Below are 19,860 nucleotides of genomic sequence, written 5' to 3'. Positions count from 1 at the left end.
ATTTGTGTGTGTGTGTGTGTGTGTGTGTGTGTGTGATTATAATAGACTATTTTAAACATGACTAATTCAACTGGCCTGAATTTCAAAAATGAAAATGATACAAGATGAATCTGAGTATTGGGATGTCTAGAGATGAGTTTGGTGTTGCTGATTGACCGGAAATCTGTACCTCTTCTCAACAGCACAGAATGCAGTGTACATCATTACCAATTACATATAGGAGTGTGAATATATTTTTTTAAATGAGCTCTTTCAAACTGAGCAATTTAAAAATCTCAGCTACCTTAGATTATGCCAAGAGTCCAAAATTATAGATATCTTTTTGAAACCCTTAAAATGAAGCAATCAGATTTAAATCTGAATTAAAATAATACAAGCTGCATACAGTTATCCAAATGGATTACTACTGATTCATTGAGTTGTTTTTGAAACTTCAAAGTACAATCTTGTGAGGAACAAATGATAAAAACATGCTTGTTCGTAATTTCCGTCACGAGCTCAGAACTGGCAGATATGTCTGATACTATTTCTGATGGGGTTTGTGTGCTAGACGGACTATGTCTTGGATCGTAGTGTTTTACATAAATGTCTTGAGAATGTTCATAAGATCATAAAATCACAGTTACAAAAAAATGTATCTTTAATCCATGTGTCTGTGGCCTATTGGGTGCAGCCACTCGTTCAGTGCAATCGTGGGTAATGCAAATTTCCTTTTCATACATTTTACCATAACATAGGAGATGGCCGGAACCTGGATTGTAGCTGTTTGAGGAGAAAAGACTTGGTGTAATCAAGAGAAGGAGATAATAGCCTGAGATTTACTTGATAATTTTAAGTGTCTTTTTACACTTAAGTGCCTATTTAAAGAAAACTGAAATTTAACAAAGCAATGCTGATTGCACTTTTCATCAAAACCTGCACTTGTATGATTTGTACACACCTATGGAGAGTCCCAAATCTGTCAGTTTGCAATTTGAAATCATGTGTATTTGCACTGTCGTAACCCCTATTTAAATCTCAAACGGGTGGTTAAGCACTGACTTTCTCATTTGGAGTCGAGAAATAAGAGACAGGATTTGGGACGAGAGTTCCTAAGAGCATACTCTATTTCGCTTTCGGTAGATGGTGAAGTCATACCAAGGTTTCAGCAAGGCCAAGTCAATATTCTTCTCAGGGCAGCGTAGCCTCTGTGCCTCTGGTGGAAATTAAGATGGGGAGCAGATTCAGAAAGCAAGGTGGATTTTTCAACATGACAAATTAATTAAATTATTTAGAATGATTCCAAATGAAACATAACCATCCGAGCCACTGGCATTTCCCCAGCCAGGGTGAAATGGAGGGCAGGCAGTGAAATTTCACAAAAGATTCAGAAGCGCGTCCATCCAGGCACATCCTATCTCAGGACGTCCCACAGCGCTGTGTGCCTACTGCCCCGCGGGAAAGCTTCCAGGGGCTTGTGCCGAGCCCTGAGGGAAGGGAGGGCTTCTCTCTGGAGGAGAAGGGGAAGGTGGCGTGTCCTGGGTTTGGCTGCCGCACTCATTATAGCGAGGAAAGCTCCCCCATATGCCTTCCCCGGCTTTTCCCTTCCTGGCATCCCAGCGTGTGTTAGATACGAAGCTGTTCTCCTCTCTCTCTCTTGGAACTTGTCCTCTCTGGTTAATAGATTTCCTTATACCCCGAGTGTTTCACAGCAACAACCAAAGACGTGTAAGAGACAAGGATCAACTGAGCTGTTGATCATCTGAGGCTGCGGTGCGTGGGCTGTTGAACAGCTTGGAATAAGCGGCGGTCAGACCCCTTCTGTTTGCTTTCACTCTCTTCCTCTTCCCTCCGAGTTAAGATAAAAGCTCTTCATGGGGTTTAATGAATCACTCTAAAGCTTAGAAGATCAGTAGCATTCATCATTTGCAGCTGATTTTTAAGAAAAAAATTGTTTCCTAGAGACTTGGATCCCCTCCATCACCTGCTCACTTTTCACTAATAGAGCTGTGCCGTCTCACTTTTTACTAATAGAGCCGTGCCGGCCCCCTTTTTAAAAAAATGTTAAGAGCTTTTGCTGTTGCACCAGGTGAGTCCAAAGTAGTCACCAGCCCTGGTGTGTAAAAGGCCACTCTGACGTAAGTAACACATAGAGACGGTTTCCAGCAGGACACACACAGCAGAGAATCTCAGTCTGGTGGCCAGGACCGCCATCAGGAATAACCATTTGAAAGTTTATTTGACCCAGGTGGCTGACTTTGGGAGGGTTGTTTTATTTCCTTTTCGTCTAGCTTTGTGGGCCCAGGAGGCTAAGACAGGCTGGCTTAGCGCGCTCAGTGAGGAAGTGGGGATGCAGCGAGCTTTTGCAAGGTGAGGAGAAGGAAGAAAGTTACGAGAAGCTGAGTAGAATTCTATCACCCTTCCCTGGCGCAGGATGTGTCCTTTAATCTCTTGGGAAAGGTGGCCAAGACCAGCTGCCTTGTTTTCCTTCCCCTCTGACACTGTGGGTTTTAAAAAGCAGAGAAGAATTTGGAGAATCTATTATTAATGGCAGAGTTCTTTAAAAGGGGAGGGGGGTGTGGAGGACTGCAACTGACCGTAGTGTTCCGTGGAGGACCGGTGACACACAACTGCGTGGAGACACCACTCCCAATCCACCCACCGCCCCGGTGCTCTGCTTCCAAATTCCGTGCTGTTGCTAACCAGCTCTGTGCATTAAGCCTGCCACTTACTTTTTCTGGACCGTGATGCTCGTGGATTCCATGGCCGTCCAATCCACAGGTCCACTAGGTGCCTCTAACGGGCAAGGCCGTGTGGTGGCGAGGAGGGGTCAGGATCTGGAGTGCTGAGACGCAACATAGGACATCCTGCCCTCCTGTTTACAGGCTGTCCCCTTGGGCGAGCCACACAAACCCTCTGAGTTCAGCACAGGGTAGCGGGACGGGTCACCGTGACCGGTTGAAAAAACAGGATGAGATGCTGTGTACAGAAGTGCCTTGTGAACTGTTTAAAGCTCATCAGATTTAGGATGAAAACTGGAATTTGTGTCTATAGAGGGAAGGAGCATTGCAGGGGGTTGGGGGAAGGGATGGGAGGTGGGGGGACAGGCAAGGGTATCTTCTCATTATGGCAGTTAACCTGCTTAGGTAACTTTAAAAAATGAACTACATTTGAATAAAGGAGAGGGAGTGGAATTGACCAAGATTCCAATATTTTTCTAATAAGGACTTTAGTTCTTTTTGGTTCTGCCCTTGGGAGATATTTCCCTCTCTTTTCAGCACCTCTCTTCCGTGTCCCCCTGCCCTGACTTGAAGGTTATTGGCTACTTTATTTGTAGTAGGTAGTGGTTCAGCATGAACGGGGAGAAGCAAGCTCTATTTCACCACCTATAATACCGCCCACGGGTCCTCCCTTGAAACAGACGTCAGTCTTCCTGCTGTGACAATAACAGACCCCAGGATGTAGAAGTCCCTTCCGCGTTGTGACCCAAGGGCGCGCTCAGTAGTGTGGCTGACAGACGCCCTCCCCGGAGCCCCAGTGGGAACCGGACTTCACTGAAGATGCTTCCTCCTCCCTCCTGTCCTTGGGGCACCCCCCTGCTCCCCGCAACTGCGACCACACCATCAATCTCATTCTCCTGGGCTACAGGCTGGGCCCTGGGGCCCTCTGGCCAGGTATGCTTTGGCCAAACGGCCGTCTCCCATAGTGTGAATTTGGCTGTTTTTGTGCATTTCTTTCTTTTGTCTCACTCGAAATTGAAGAACGCTTCTCCTACCGTAGCCTGTCCTGAAGCAGGCTGAGAATTGTGTTTTAAAGGTCCCGATATGAGTTCCCGATTCTCGGCACGTATTAGTTTCCTTTCTTTGAGCTTAGCTGGTGCTGCTGTGGCAGGGGAGACCGCAGCTGTCGGGAGGCAGCAGGACAGGGGCCGGGAGCCCTGGATGGGCGAGGGAGAGCTGGAGAGGTGAGGTGGGCGTCAGGTGTCCTCAGCGCCTCCCCGCCCAGCGTTGGTCAGTCCCCCTGAAGAGAAGGACGGCACTGGAGCAGCTGAGGTGGAAGTGGAGATGGAAGGGGGCCCCTCGCCGGGGAGGGTGGAGGGAACTCCAGATGAGCGAACACCCCCAGGAGCCCCCCAGGATCTGTTCCTGGACTTCCTCCGGCTGCTGCTTTCCAGAAGGAAGTTGTCATTGATCCATTTGGCGGGGGATTTCTCAGAGGCACATGGCTCCCCTGGGAGCAGGCCTGGGGAAGCAATCCTCCCCTTTTACCCAGAGGACCCACATAGCTATGGATCCTGGCCGGGGTTGGGGGGAGAGGGGGAGGGGGGTGTCTCAGACAGGGAGGAGGGGTTGGTGTTCCTGAGGTTTCCGTTTCTGAGCAGGACCAGGAGAAGTGGCGATTAGACACATCGCTGTGTGTGTCATGAGGCGAGGGCCACAGCTGCGTGGCCCCCGTGCCAGGAAAATACAAGGCCAGTCCAGGGTGTCTTTGGTAAGAAAGTGATCCATCGAGGAGGGGGTCGCTGTGGCATTTTCCAGTGTGATCTTGGGAGAAATAATACGAGCTGTTCACTTGGCGGCCGGCTGATCCATGTCTCTTCGCAGCTTGATTAATGGCACGGCTGCTTTTTCTTATTATAGTCCAAGCTGACTTTTCACTCTTTTCTGTTACGAGCAGGTTTGCCTCCTTCTCTTGTCACAATAGTTATCACCCCCAAGATGTCAGAAAAGGTCTGTGTTAGATTGTCCCCAGGCCCCAGCCCTGCCCACACTGTGATCTCGGGTTCTGGCCTCCAGAACCCTGAGACGTAGTTCCCTTTGTAAGCCCCCAGTTTGGGGTACTTTGTTACAGCAGCTCCAGAAAACCAATGCGCTCTGCGTTCTAAGTCTTTTTTCTCCCACTGTGCCTGTGAAGTGAAGTGCAGAGTTAAGGCCCTAGTAGAGCACCGACATGAGTGATGCTCTGTTTATTTCTCCCCCCTCCCCCCTCCTCTCCCCCCTCCCCCTCCCCCTCCTCTCCCCCCTCCCCCTCCCCCTCCTCTCCCCCCTCCCCCCTCCTCTCCCCCCTCCTCTCCCCCCTCCTCTCCCCCTCCCCCTCCCCCTCCCCCCTCCCCTTCCCCTCCCCCCCTCCCCCTCCCCTTCCCCTCCCCCCTCCCCCCTCCCCTTCCCCTCCCCCCTCGCGGGGCTTCTGCTACCCTTTCCCCCCATTGTTTTACTGGCAATACAGGGAATGAGAGATTATACAGACAGAAGACCTTGCTTTTTATTTATGGACCAAAGCCACAGAATCCCTCTTTCCTGCTTCTTAAAGTCAGGGATCTCCAATGAGGGAAGTGGGGCTGGTGACACTGGACGTGGAGGAAGGTGGCTGAGTGTAGGAGCCTCATCTGGAGGCAGCAGTCCCACTGGTCCAGCCAGTGACCAGCACGTGTGTGTCCAGGCTGGCCCGTGGGGCAGATCTTCTGATGAACGGAGACGAAGGCTTGTAGGTTTCTTTCATCCTGGGTTCTGTGTATTTTCAACTGTCATTTATTTTTATCTCTCTGCGTACTCTTTCTCTAAGTCCAGAACTGCTTTGGCTAATCACCAGAGCAGTCTGCCTAGGAAAACTAGAATGAAACTGTCCTTCGAACCTAGAAGACGTTCTCCCAGGTGAATGAATGGGGGTAAGGGAATTGCCTGCCCATAATGCAGTGCTCAGGTCTGTCTTAGTAACAACCTCTCCGGCCATAAAGGGGTCACAAATCTTTTCTTCCTCTCCTTGCTTTGCATAACGAAGTAACAGGAATGAAGTCATCTGGCCCAGGCAGTCTGCTCTGCTGGCCCGCGCACACCTGGATCTTTCGTTCTGAAGGATCCCGGAAGCCGTCTCCCCAGCTCCCTTCAGATCCAATGTGATCGGTGTTACACTCAGGCTCAGTTCTTCCTGGAAGGATTTTGTTTAGAATTGGGTGTTTACTTTGCCGACCTTTTCCACGCAAAGCTTGTTACAAAATTAGCCTTTTGTGTCAACACCCTTTTGTTTATATAGGGGAAAAAAATATTGGCATTGAGAGCTGATGATTACATCAGTGTGTTACTAGCTCGATTCATCAATAAATATCACAGGTATATAGTTGATATGCCTGGCGATTGGAAGCATGGTAAATATACAAATGGCCTCATTTTATGCAACTGATTCAGTGAAAGGAGAGTGATAGGTGAGGATACTGGATTTTTTTTAAGTTTTAAAAACGAGTAATATGACTGTGCTATAGCATGCCTTGTTTATTTTGAGTAACAATCCATTTCTGTATCTTAAATATATGTGTGTGTGTATACATGTAAATATATATGTTTTACTCATAGTACAGGATATACATGTGATTCTTCCTAAGAAAAAGTTATCTTGTATTTTAAAAAGAGAGCTTAATCACTCAATTTCAAATAGATGTATTAAGACGTATTAAAGAAACAGCAGATTTAGGAATACAAATGTGATACTGAGTTGTGTGAGCAGATGCTTACCTTAGAGCAAGGTGTCTTCGCTGTTGATGTGGTTTATAAATAAATTAAATCTCAGCCAAGGTGCCCATTTGTTTTTGCAGGCATTAAATTGCACTTGTGACTTAGGTTACAGCTTTCAAATTAGGTTATAAGTTTGACTTTGGTGTCTTGTAACTTCATGAGACAGCTGGGTGTGATCTTCAAAGTGGGCTGGGTATTCCCCAGGAGGAAAACAAGATGAGCCATTAGGATATAAAAAGAAAACCTTAGAGCTTCCAATTTATGTTTTTTTAATCATATATATAGATAAGATTTAAAAATTGTATATATTTTATAAATTATATAAAACAAAAATTTATTGTGTATAAAATTTGCATATGCTAATTGTGCATAGTTTAAAAAAATTTAAACAGTCAAAATCATTTGAAGACCACTGCCTTAGCCTATGGGTTTGGGTGTCAGCATCCCGGAGATAGAATTTAAATAGCACAGTTAGAAGCAAGGGGGAAACAGCCTTCATTAGAAACAAGCTCCAAAGCAAAGGGAATACTGATAGCCAAAAGAATTTCCATATTTCCCTCTATTTCAGTGTATCTTGTGTCCAAGATACATTGGAGGCTTTTCAAACATTTTCGAGCATCCCTTCTCTGTTCTCTGGTCCTATCCCAGTTCTCCAGAAAGGGGGGCAGATAGTAGATTAAAAGTCTTCCCCACTTCCACATTTTGTTTTGAAGAAAAAAATCCTAGAAATGCTTTGGTGTTCTATCACAATATTTTAAAATATATCCTATCCCACTCTCCCATCTCAGAATACCTGGCTGCCTCCTGTGGAAAGCACCGTTCAGAGTAGATCTTCTCGGACTTTCTTAGGCTCCCTGGTGGTTCCCATGTAGCTTTTTTGGAGGTCTGATGTAAGCATCCTGTGTCCAGGGCCATGGAGGGGTAACCCGCTCACGTGTGCCCTAACAAAACTGCACTGGCCTAGCCACTTTGGTGACCTGGGCTTCATTTTTTCATTTGTAAAAGGAGGGAAATAAATGTTAATGTGCTGTAAAAATCAAATGTGAAGGTATTCCTGCCTTAATCCCCACCTAGTCAGCCAAGAGTGGGACGGCTGGGTTTGAGCGTGCTTTCGGCGGAGCTCTGATACCCGGAGCGCGGGAGGAGGATACGCCCGGGCTGCGGGGCGATCGTGGGAGGAGACACTGGGGGCTGCGGGGAGACTGGGGGCTGCGGGGAGACGGGCCCGAGAGGCTGCGTGGCTGTCGGTGCTGGAAGAGGGCCCAGGTGTATCTCATAACCTGTGAAGGTAGGAGCTGAGCATCTGGGGAGTGACCAGAAACACGTGCAAACCCGCTAACGACAGGAACAGAGCAGGAGTCTCGGGAAGCTGGGAGTCCCTCCCGCGAACTCGGTGCGGACCGGGACTGACGTTCAGGGAGGGGAAGGCGCTCAAACCGCTGACCTTTCGGGGGGCGCTGCTCAGAGGACCTCTAGGATGCCTTCCGGCCTTAGGACTCGGGCCGGGAACAGTCACGTGGTAGGTAGGCTGCAGGGGGCCTGCCACCGTCTGGGTGCCGAGGGGCGTGTGGCCACGGCTTCCTGATGAGGCCACCCTCAGAGTTGCAAAAAGAATATGAGCATTTGTCTCAGCCCTGGAAGAGGACGGAAGAGCCCGGCCAGAAACCTCCCTTCCGGCCCATGCAGGCTGTTCTCTGGCCAGGGGCTGCGCCAGCCCACGCCGCCCGCTCCCCGCGTGACCCGCGCCCCCGCCACGTGGCTCCTTCCTGCTGTCAAGCGCGCAGTCTCTCCCCCACTAAGTCGCGGTTGGGTTTTAGGACGCGCCTCGGTCAATAATGAGTATTACAGTTGTTACTCAGGCCTGTAGAAATGAGAAGACTCTAGCTATTCCCTTTGCGGGGTGTGGATCCGTATTTAAAATATTATAGAAAGGGCATAGTTACAAAAGAAACACTTGTTGGCATCAAGCTGGACGTGAACTCTTTTACCAAACTGCAGTGGCTGGTCCTGTTGCCTTTAATCATAGTCCTGCCTAAGGAAAGCTAGCAGAATAGGTCTGGGAGGCAACAGGGCTTACTTCTGAAAGACTGCAACTAGAAACACAGTACAGTATCGTTTGAAATAGTGTCCTTTTCGCAGGCACACCCCCAGCGGGGATTCTGACCGCTGAGTGCAGGTCCCAGGCACGTCACTGCTGGCCTGAGGATTAAATACGCCCTTGGCAGCTCCTCGGAGGCCAGACATGATGCCGATGGACTTCTTCCAATGCGTAAATGGGGAAACGCAGAGTAGACCAAAGAAGTGACTTTCCCGGTATTCAGCTCAGCCCAGGCAGTTGCAAGGCAGGGACTGGTTTCTGCCTCCACAGGATTGTTCCGACGCCCCAGGGCTGTCACCTGGGGCGATGGTCTCAGTGCCCTCCTGCCCTGTCTAGTTCTGACTCTCGTTCTCCGTCTCTCCTGGCCTGTGCCTTCAGATTGCCCCGTTCAGCTGGTTCCAGCTCCTCGTCGTTTGTAAGGTTGGGTGCAGGCTGTCAAGATGAGTAACAAAGGGACAGCAAAAATCCCCTCGTCTTTCTGCCTTTGTCACCACCGTACACATTTTGTAGTTAAATTTGCAAAAACTTTTTCTAGTGGCTCGGCAACCCTTTCCTCATAAATGAGTGGTCATTAAACCCTTTTATCCAGACCCGTGACACATACTGTATCGCAAACTGTCGGAGAAATTGTTGTGAGCTCGCAGATTAATTCCAGCAGTAGCTGAGCCAGGCTCTGGGATTTCTGGTCTGTCCTCTGGAGGGAGGGGACTCCTGCCACACATCAGGTTTCCACTTTGATGAGGAACCTCCCTCATTCCAGCCCCATTCTGATCTCTTACCACCAGGTTTCAAGCTGATTTTATGTGCACCCCAGCTTTTCCCATTTGGTTTGCATTTCTGTTTCCTTGACAAAGCCAGCCTTCCCTGTTGGATGTGATGCGTTTTCCCAGGAACTGACACGCAAGGTCATGGTGATGTTTGCAGGGATTTCTTCCAGTGTGTACTCACCCTTTTTGTTTACGTTCTCCACGGTTCTCCACGGCGGTTCTGATTAGATTGCTTCATCTGATTATTAAGTTTTTTCCTGTTGGGCAGCTATACATTTCATCCAGGCTTCTGTTTGAATTGTTACCAATTATGAATTGATGGAATTCAAGTTAACTATTTTTGTGCCATATGTAAATACTTGGGAAAGAATTCTTTATTTAAATCCATTGGCGCTCAATAGTTTTCTTTTGAGCATGTCTGATTATTTTCTGTTTCTTCTAATTTTTTTCCTGTAGCTGTGAATCTTGAAAATCTGAGTGATGAACGATAGTCACTTTTTCAATCAAGTTGCCCACTGCAAGCATTTGTGTTAATTGTTGTTTTGAGTGGACTCAAATTGGCCTCTAGAGACAGGAGTTGTTGCACGCCTTATTGGATTCTGTCTTAAATTTTGAGTGTTGTGCGTTGAGGGGAACCCTCAAATCTGCAGATGTTAATACCGTCTGGCATGTGTGTGTGTTTTTGTGTGTGTGTGCATTTGTATAAGGGGTGTGCATATGTGTGTTGTGTTGAGCTATTAAGGACAAGGGACTTTAAATGAAATAATGCCATTTGCAGCAACATGAATGGACCTAGAGATGATCATCCTAAGTGAAGTAAGTCAGACGGAGAAAGACAAATATTTTTTTATCACTTACATGTGGAATCTAAAATATCATACAAATGAACTTATTTACAAAACAGAAACAGACTCACAGACATAGGAAACAAACTTACGGTTACCAAAGGGGAAAGGGGGGCGGGGGGGAGGGATAAATTAGGAGTTTGGGATTAACAGATACACAGTACTGTTATATGAAATAGACAGACAACAAGGTCCTACTGTATGGCACAGGGAACTGTATTCAATATCTTGTAATAACCTCTAATGGAAAAGAACATGAAGAAGAATATATCTCTATATACTTAACTGAATCACTTTGCCATACAATAGAAGCTAACACAACATTGTCAATCAACGAGACTTCGATAAAAAATTTTTTTTAAAGAACAAAGGACTTTAATGTGGGAATAAAAGAAGGGTTGCCAACACTGCAGAGATGACAGACATACAGGCACCTGTTGGGAGGGTAATTCCGTGTAGAAACGTCTTGAGAGACTTATCTGAATATCACGTAGCTTACTTTTTAGTACTACAGTGTTTTTCTTGGTGGCTAATTTCATATTTAAAAAAGACTGAAAGGTAAAATTGGTTTTCAGAAAAATCTGTTTTTTAAACTAAACGACAGTGTCTTTTGTCTTAGAATCTGAACTCAGCCCGGCCTCGTCTTGAGCGATGCTGACGGGGTCATGAGCTGGGGGAAAGTAGTAAGTCCTCAGAAATGATCTCTGCTTCAGTTCTCATTATTCTACCTCTTCTAAGAACACGAAAGACAAAGATCCTCAGGGCATCCCTTGGATCGCTCTCAATCTGTACGTCTTAGTGTTGAGCTCTCACTCGAGCCACGGGCTGCGTTTCCCTCTCCTGGCGGGGGCACTGCTGACAGACACCACATAGTGTGGCGCTCAGAACCCAGCCCTGCCCGCTGAACGGCTGCTCACACCTGCCCTGCTCTGCCAGTGGGTCCCAGCGCTTCGTTCCGAGTCACTGTCCATCGCCCTTGCCCAGTAACCGACCCCCACCCAGCCCCGTTCTCCGTACACTATTCTATCATTTCTTTTTGTAGCAGGGGAATGTCACTTGCTAATATACTAATTCATTTTTTATATTGAATGTTTATCATCGTCTCTCTCCACCCCCCCAGCCCCCACTTCACTGGAATTTGAGCTTATTTCAGGGACCTCTGCCCCGAGGTCATAGCTGTAGAACAGCTGCTGCACGCAGCAGCACTGATAAGTATTTGTTGAAAGAATTAATTCATTGCAATATACTTGTTTTATCGAATATGTTTACCCAGCTTTATAGCATCTCATAGAATAGCCTGGTGCCCTGAATAACAAAACAAAACAAAAAAACAGGACAACCCCGCGCCCCCCCCCCCCCCCCCCCGGTACTGATCACGTGACCTGGGAGGTTTGTTTTCCCTGAGAACTGGCCTCAGTGTTGGGGTGAGGAGAGAGGTCCTGGTACTCACCAGAGAACAGGTGGGCACAAGCCAGTACACTAGGAGCAGGAGGGGCTCCTAGCTCTTCACTGATTCCATTGCTACTTTTTTTTTTTCTAACAACTTTATTAAGATATAATTCACATACCGTACAAATCAGCCGTTTAAAAGTGTACATTTTAATGACTTTTAATACAGCCACAGAGGTGTGCATCCTTCCCCATAATATGTCAGTGCTACTCTCTCACTTCATCCCAGCTTCCCCTTCCCCTTCCCCCTCCCTGTGTCCTCAAGTCCATTCTCTACGTCTGCATCTTTATTCCTGCCCTGCCACTAGGCTCATCAGTACCGCTTTTTAAAATCCCTATATATGCATTAGGATACGGTATTTGTTTTTCTGTTTCTGACTTACTTCACTATGTATGACAGATTCTAGGTTCATCTACCTCACTACAAATAACATAATTTCATTCCTTTTTATGGCTGAGTAATATTCCACTGTATATATGTGCCACATCTTCTTTATCCATTCATCTGTTGATAGACATTTAGGTTGCTTCCACGTCCTGGCTATTGTAAATAGTGCTCCATTGCTACTTTTAAAGAGGCAAAAGACGTTTTAGCAATTGTACTTCCAGAGGATTAGTAGAATCACTGTGTGAGGGCCCACTCTTTTTTGCAGGAGAGATCAACTCAGCCTACAAAGATTTGGGGAAATGTAAGACTCTTAAATTCACATCTGGAAATAGTGCCTAGATAATAGCTTTATACTTTCTAAGAACACTGGAATTCCTTGGAATATTCCATTGAGTGACTAGAAGGGCTATCTTAGTCGGTCTTTCAGCCTCACTTCTCTCTGTTGTTCAGACTGGCTACTTTCTACTGTTCCATCTTCGAGTTTACCGATTCTTTCCTCTTTTGAGTCCATCCATTGTGTTTCTTATTTTGATTGTTGCTTTTTCAGTTCCTAAATTGCTCTTTGGTTCTTCTTTGTATTTTCTGTTTATTTGCCAAGACTCTCAGCTCTTCATTTACTTCAAGTGTGTTCATAATTGCTGTTGAAACATTTTTTATGATGGCCCCTTTAAAATTCTTGTTACATAATTCCAGTGTCGGTCTTGTCTCAGTGTTGGTCTGTGTCAGTTGTCTTTTCTCATTAAAGTTGAGCCTTCTTTGGTTCTTGGTGTGTACAGTGATTTTTAATTGTATCCTGGATGTTTGGGGCATTATGTTTTGAGACTCTGGATCTTATTTCAATCTATTTTAGCAGACTTCCTCAGACACTGTGTTAGAGAGGAAAAGGGGTATTGCCTTGCTACTGCCTGGCAGGGGTGGAAGTCTAGGTTCTCCACTAGACCTCCACGAACACCCTGTATGGGTGAAGGGTGCCTCTTTACTGCTGGGCAAAGTGGGCGTCTGGACTCGGCACCAGGCCTCCACTGACACCGCCCTGGTGGGGTGGGGCAGAGGGGGTGCCTCATTATGTCTGAGGCAGGGAGCCGTGTTCCCACTGGAGGATGGTGAAAGTTCCAGTTCCCCAATCAGCCTTCTCTGACACCACCCAGCAGGTGGAGGAGTTGGAGGGGTGCCTCACTAAAGCCTGAAAATGGTTCCCCACTTGGGCCTTTGCTGATGGGGATCAGGGTGCGGCCACGGTTTTCTCTCCATTATGTTTGGTGGGGGTAGGGCAGTTAACATCTAGAAGTGTTCTGTCTTGCTAGACTGCCTTTTCCCTGGTCTTTTAGGTAGAGAGAGCAGGCTTCTCCGGTCATTGGCATTTCCAGCATCTACAACACAGCCTGGCACATGTGAAGAAGTATATGTGAATGCCAGGTACTCGCCAATGTGTCTTCACTCAGATCCTGAGCTGACCCTCACCTTCTCTCCACCTTCAGAGTCTTCTTATGTTCCTTCTGTATATAATATGCCCTCTAGTTTGCAGAACAGGAAGAAGTGTGTCTACTCCATCTTGCCTAGGAGCTGGAAGTGTAGAAGGACTATTTCAATGTCCCGTGTTAGAAGCAACTACTTTGAAAAGGAGGCCAAAAAAGAATAGAAGGTCTTCTGTTAGCATGTTTGTTGTTATTATTGTAATTTCAACTCTTACAATGGCTTTTTTCCTCTACTGTTTCTCAAAATTGATTTACCTTAACTTGATGTTTTGGTTTTTGCCAATAGTGAATTTCATGTTGCCTTTTTCTCTTTTTCTTCCTTCCTCCCTCCCTTTGCTTCCTTCTTTCTGTCTTCCTTCCTTTCTTTCTCTTTCTCCCTTCCTTCCTTTCTTTCTCCCTTCCTTCCTTCCTTTGTTCCTTTTTTTCCCCCCTGAAACTGTTACTGCTTCTTGCTTTAAAACCAGGTGTTTATCTAGTTAAACTTCCATGCAAGTTGGAGACATCTTGAGTAGAAATAACTGGATTCCTTTTTACTTGAGATGCATGTCAGGGCCTCTGCCCTCTCTGGCTGGGGAGTGTTGCTCTTTCAGGCTTTTAACCTAGAAGTGTCCCTCTGTGTCGTCTTTGATATTGCCTGAGTTATTGCCCAGAGTTGATGCAGGAAGAGAATGCTCAACCCTCAGCATCAGGAGTTAGAGGTGAAAGGAACTCGGGGTTGGTTCTGGCCATTTGGCTCCACGGCCTCAGTTTCCCTGACTGAGCCTGGAGAGCAGCTTGCACGGGACCCTGAGGTCAGGGGGGCATGCATGCCCCCTGTGTGTGGGGGGCAGCCTGGAGGGAGGCGGGGTGGACTAGGGGTGGAAGCTATGTGTTTGGGGATCAGTTGTGCCAGTAAATCATTTATCTGTTTGACCCTGGGCAAGTCAGCATTCCTTTACAACATAGAGTGTCCACAGATGGACCGTCAGGCTCTCCTGCTCAGTCGCTGGTGGTGAGGCTGAGGCCCGCTGCATCCTTCGATTCTCCCCAGTGCTTTTTTTTTTTTTTTTTTTTTTTTTTGCAGTAGGTGGGCCTCTCACTGTTGTGGCCTCTCCCGTTGCGGAGCACAGGCTCCGGACGCGCAGGCCCAGCGGCCATGGCTCACGGGCCCAGCCGCTCCGCGGCACGTGGGATCCTCCCGGACCGGGGCACGAACCCGCGTCCCCTGCATCGGCAGGCGGACTCTCAACCACTGCGCCACCAGGGAAGCCCTCCTCAGTGCTTTTTAATCAGCAGTGTCATGTAGGCATTCACAGCAGGTGTATTTTTAAACTTGATAATCTTTCAGATTTGGGGGTGATTCTGCTTTTTCTTTTTAACTACAACTGCAGTTATTCCTATAGCTGACTCTAATATTTCTAAGGTAGTACAATAGGGAGGAAAGGAATGAAAATATCATTCAAAGCTTTTCTTCACTGCAAACACGCGTTTAATTCGGGGAAAAAATTATTCCCGCCTCTTGTCAAGCACAGCACAGCATACGTCTACTACTATGCTTGACACCAAAGCATATGCCTTTTTTGAATTTGAGAAAACACTTTTTTTTTTAAAACCGCTGCTGATGACAAACAACTATAGATCAGTTTTGACTGACATTTTGTTTGCTTTTTTAGATTTAATTGGCATTTGTAAAATTTGGGAGAGTTAAGCTTAATCATGAGATAATGTGATGATGCAAGCTGAGTGCAGTTTCTGGATAATTATCTGTGCCTGCGGGGTAAATGTAGAGGGAAAGGGAGGCTTGGTGGGGGATTAGTAGTAACTGGAGTATTTACCTTCAGGGCTGGAGCTACTTATAAAATTGGTTATTTAGCTGTTAAATTGGAGGTATTTGTTGTTATTAAATCCAATAAAATAATTTAAAAAGGCACTGGAGCAAGTGAAAGACATTTTGAAAATGCAGTGGTTGAAACGTCCATCCAGACTAACTTAGAGACCATTTTCTCAAACTTCAGTCATGTTTACAATATATTCCCCACCCCCCCAAAAAAAAGGAAAAAAAATAATAAAATATATTACACATTTATATAAAGATATACAAAATGTTAACAAACACTATTAATCCCCTTTGTATGCATTTATTAATATGGAGAGTAAAGGCATTCAACTCCTGAATGCAACTGAGAAAAATTTTAATTTTTCCAACACAACTTCCAGCCTATATATCTAAATATCTAAAATTAAGAAGGTAAAATCAACTCAAGAGTTTGAAATTGTTTTCCAAACACTTAACAACCTAGCATCAAAATTAAACATAAATATCTTTTTGGCTTTGTGGTCACAACCATGTTTTAATCATGATTTGTTTATGTATGTTAATGATACACATCTTTGTATGGAGCAGAGAGAGTCCCTGATTAAATGCTTTCAGGGTGAATTTCAAAGGTCACAAGAAAGGCAGGATGAAACTACAACAAACAACTCTACAATACCAGGGCAAGGAAGATGGGTATCTCAGCTGGGCAGGTGCAGTTCTGTTCCAACCGTGGTTCTTCTGAATTCCAGCCAAAGAGAACTATCCTGGCAAAACTCCACAACCTCTTATTCATTCATTATTCACTTAACAAACATTTGTTTAACACATATTACATGCCAGGCACTGTTCTGAGTGCTGGCTTTATAAGAAGGAGTAAGACACAACCCTGTGACCTAGAAGCGCTTGCAGACTAACGATCTAAGGGGAGAGAGAGAATAAATAGTTATAATGCAGTGTGTGTTCCAGTTACTGATTGCTGTGTAACAAATTACCCCAAAATTTAGTGACTTGAAGCAACCTTTATATGCCTATGGGTTCTGTGGGTCAGGAATCTGAACAGGGCCCAGTGGGAAGGCCTAGACTCTACTCCCAGATGTCTGGTTCTCAGTAGAAAGACCTAAGAGCTGGGAGCCGGAACCCTGAGGGCGTCATTTTTCTCGGGTCGGGTGGGCTGTTGGCTGGGACCTCAGCTGAGGTTGTTAATTGAACACTCCCTCCACGTGGTCTGGGCTTCCTTATGGTGTGGCAGCCTCAAGGTAACAGGTTTTCTTAGCTGATAGTTCAGGGCTCCCAAAGTGAGCGTCCTATCTCATGGGGTGACACGCGCTCTGGATTTTATGACCTGGCCTTGAAAGCCAGCCAGTTAACTTCCACCACATCCTGTTGGTTACAGCCCGTTAGTGGCCCTCCCAGAATCAAGGGGAGGGGAACTCGATTCTGCCTCTTGATGGGGCAGTGGCCTCACTCCAGAGGAGCATGCGGGATACAGCTATCTTTGGGAAACACAGTCTGTCGCGGGGACGGTAATTCTAAACGTATCTCACAATCCTTCCTGCAAAAAGCAGAGCCTAATTCCTCTAACTCTGGAAAGTGGGCAGGGCTTGCTGACTCTCTTCTAGTGACCTGAGCACCGAGAGGAGTCTGTGACTTCCAGGGCGAGGCCATGAAAATGGCCTCTGCCTGGCTGACCCTCTGTCGCCTCCACTCCCGCGACGCGACGGGGGGCAGCTCACCACCAGGTCCCACCAGGTCGTGAGGACATTCGAGCCGCTCTGGGAGAGGAACGGAGGTCTCCACCCACAGACCAGCCCTGTGAGTGGCTGCCTTGGAGCCAGATCCTCTACCCCAGTCAAATTTCTTTTTGATATTTCTTTCTCTTTTAAAAAGTTGAAGCGTAATTAATATACAGTGTTGTGTTAGTTTCACGTGTACAGCAGTGATTCATACATATGATTCATACATACATATAGAGCTGTATATTCTTTTTCAGATTCTTTTTCATTATAGATTGTTACAAGATACTGAGCAGAGTTTCCTGTGCTGTACAATAGGTCCTTGTTCTTTACCTATTTATTTATTTATTTATATTTTTGGCTGCATTTTGTCTCCACTGCTGCGCGCTGGCTTTCTCTAGTTGCGGCAAGCAGGGGCTACTCTTCGTTGCGGTGCGAGGGCTTCCCATTGCAGTGGATTCTCTTGTTGCGGAGCACGGGCTCTAGGTGTGCGGGTTTCAGTAGTTGTGGCTCGTGGGCTCTAGAGCACAGGCTCAGTAGTTGTGGCGCACAGGCTTAGTTGCTCTGCGGCGTGTGGGATCTTCCTGGACCAGGGATCAAACCCCTGTCCCCTGCATTGGCAGGCGGATTCTTAACCACTGCACCACCGGGAAAGTCTCTGTTTTATGTATAGTAGTGTGTATCTGTTAATCCCAACCTCCCAGTTTATCTCTCCTCTCCACCCGCCCATTCCCTTTGGTAAGCATAAGTTTGTCTTCTATATCTGTGAGTCTATTTCTGTTTTGTAAACAGGTTCACCTGTATCATTTTTTTTAGATTCCACATATCAGTGATATCATATGATATTTATCTTTCTCTGTCTGACTTACTTCGCTTAGTGTGATACTCTCTAGGTCCATCCATGTTGCTGCAAATGGCAGTATTTCATTCTTTTTTATGGCTGAGTTATATTCCATTGTGTGTGTGTGTGTGTGTGTGTGTGTGTATACACACACACACACACACATATCTTAAACCAGTCGTCTGTTGATGGGCACACCTCCTGAGAGACTCTAAGCCAGAACCACTCAGCCATGTCAGTCCTGAATTCCTGACCCCAGAAATTGTCAGAGATAATAAATGTTTATTGTTGTTCTGAGGCATTACGTTTTGGGGTACTTGTTACAAAGTAATAGGTAACCATGCATCCAGTACAGGATATAGGAATGTGTATTGGGCTTATATAGGAAAGCCAGCTTTTCCAGGCTTGTCAGGCCTGGAAGGCTTCCTGGAGGAGGAGGCACATGTGATGAGCCTTCAAAGGCTCAGATAGGGAATGACAGGCTGAGGCACGTGCACACAGATATGCCACCGAGGAACACTGGAAAAGGCATGAATTATGGGTGAATAGTGACCAAAGTCTAATGGATTAACTGTAAAGTGGGGGACGTCCCCTTGGACTGTTCAGAGACTGACTACAGCTAATGTATTTACAGAGTTAAGAGCAGGACTGGCTTCGTTGGGGCACATTAATTCACTTACCCCTGTCCCCAGGGTCAGCCTCAGCATCACCCTGGAGTAATTAAAAGGTAGATTCAAGCCCCTCAGACCTAAGAGTCTGCCTGGCTAGGTGCGGCCAATGCCTGCGGGAGTTGGAGAAGCTCTGCTTCAGAGTCCAGGCTGGGTACCCGCTGTGGAATTCCTTACACCTCTTAGGCAGATAGAGCTCATCGTGGGGAATTCAGATGACAGCCTTGAAAACCAACCAGTGTGACTAATAAAAGAAACAGAAGCCCGTCTCCCCTGTTGTTACCGATGACTTTCTAACTGCTGTGTTCTATTTTTAACCCGAAGTACTCTTTGAATAAAAATTAGATGTAAAAGAAAAAGTAAATTAATTCCTGTACTTTCCTTTTCTTTCGGTACTTTGACATCTCCCTTGGGACCATGACACTCATTAATCTCATCCGGAGGAAAATTGTCCTTTTTCATTAATGACTTCTTAACCTTCGCCTTATCTGATTAGGTGGAGAATTAAGTCTCTCTTGAAAAGCCTCCAATCCCCACTTCCCTGCCAGCTCATTTTCTCCAGGAAGGACCTGGAAGATCGATATTGCCGGGGAAGCTGCGTTGATCAATGAGACAAGATTTCCTTTGTAACACTGCTGGACGGGTGATGGCTTCCTCGGCTCGGAGGTTTATCTCTGCAAGACGCCTCTGCAGGGGGCTGCAGTTCTGTTCCTGCTCTGGGGAGGGGGCGGCTGGCTGGCTTAGCCTTGCCCGTGTCAGCTTCCCAGGCTGCAGTGTGTTGTTTCGGCTCCAGCAGTAGGCTCTCTCTGTTTACGAGTTTGGGTAGAATACACTTCTTAGAGACTAGAGCCATGGGATGGCGGCACTCCGGATGGCCCTGGGACAGATGGGTCTTCGTTTGAATGCAGAGTTGCAACTTCCTTGTCCCCGATTCCTTGCAGAGGGTGAAGGAGGGACCCCTGGTGTACCCAGTCAGCATAATGGATGTGGTTATTGAAGAGGGCAAGTGGCACAGATAATTCCCTCCAAAGTATCCCTGAGCAAAGAGAAAATGAGGTTATGCTGCACTGTGACATGTGCTCAAGGACACACATTTTTTCTTCTCCTTGTCCAGCCCAGTTGAGGTTAGACTCTGGGCAGAAATGCACAGAGAGGAAGAGAATGCAGCTTTTCCCACAGATCATGAACGTTTTACTTCAGTTATTAGGGGATGAAACGGAGTATTATTTAAGAGAAAACTCTCTGAATTCAGACATCCCACACCATTTATTCACTGGCCTGTAAATCCTTTATGATAGTGCTTGGCACATAGACCT

At 46.4% G+C, this 19,860-nt stretch overlaps 1 protein-coding gene across 3 annotated transcripts in view; it reads left to right on the top strand.

The window, feature by feature from the left end:
* LOC131767983 (1-acyl-sn-glycerol-3-phosphate acyltransferase delta) overlaps window positions 1-19,860 on the top strand; it is a 1,414,884-nt gene that overhangs the window by 1,348,131 nt on the left and 46,893 nt on the right. The window lies entirely within an intron of this gene.

Source organism: Kogia breviceps, chromosome 13, assembly GCF_026419965.1.
Source record: "Kogia breviceps isolate mKogBre1 chromosome 13, mKogBre1 haplotype 1, whole genome shotgun sequence".
NCBI lineage: Eukaryota > Metazoa > Chordata > Mammalia > Artiodactyla > Physeteridae > Kogia > Kogia breviceps.
Note: the sequence above shows the minus strand (reverse complement) of the source record. Positions and strands in the feature narration are given on the sequence as shown.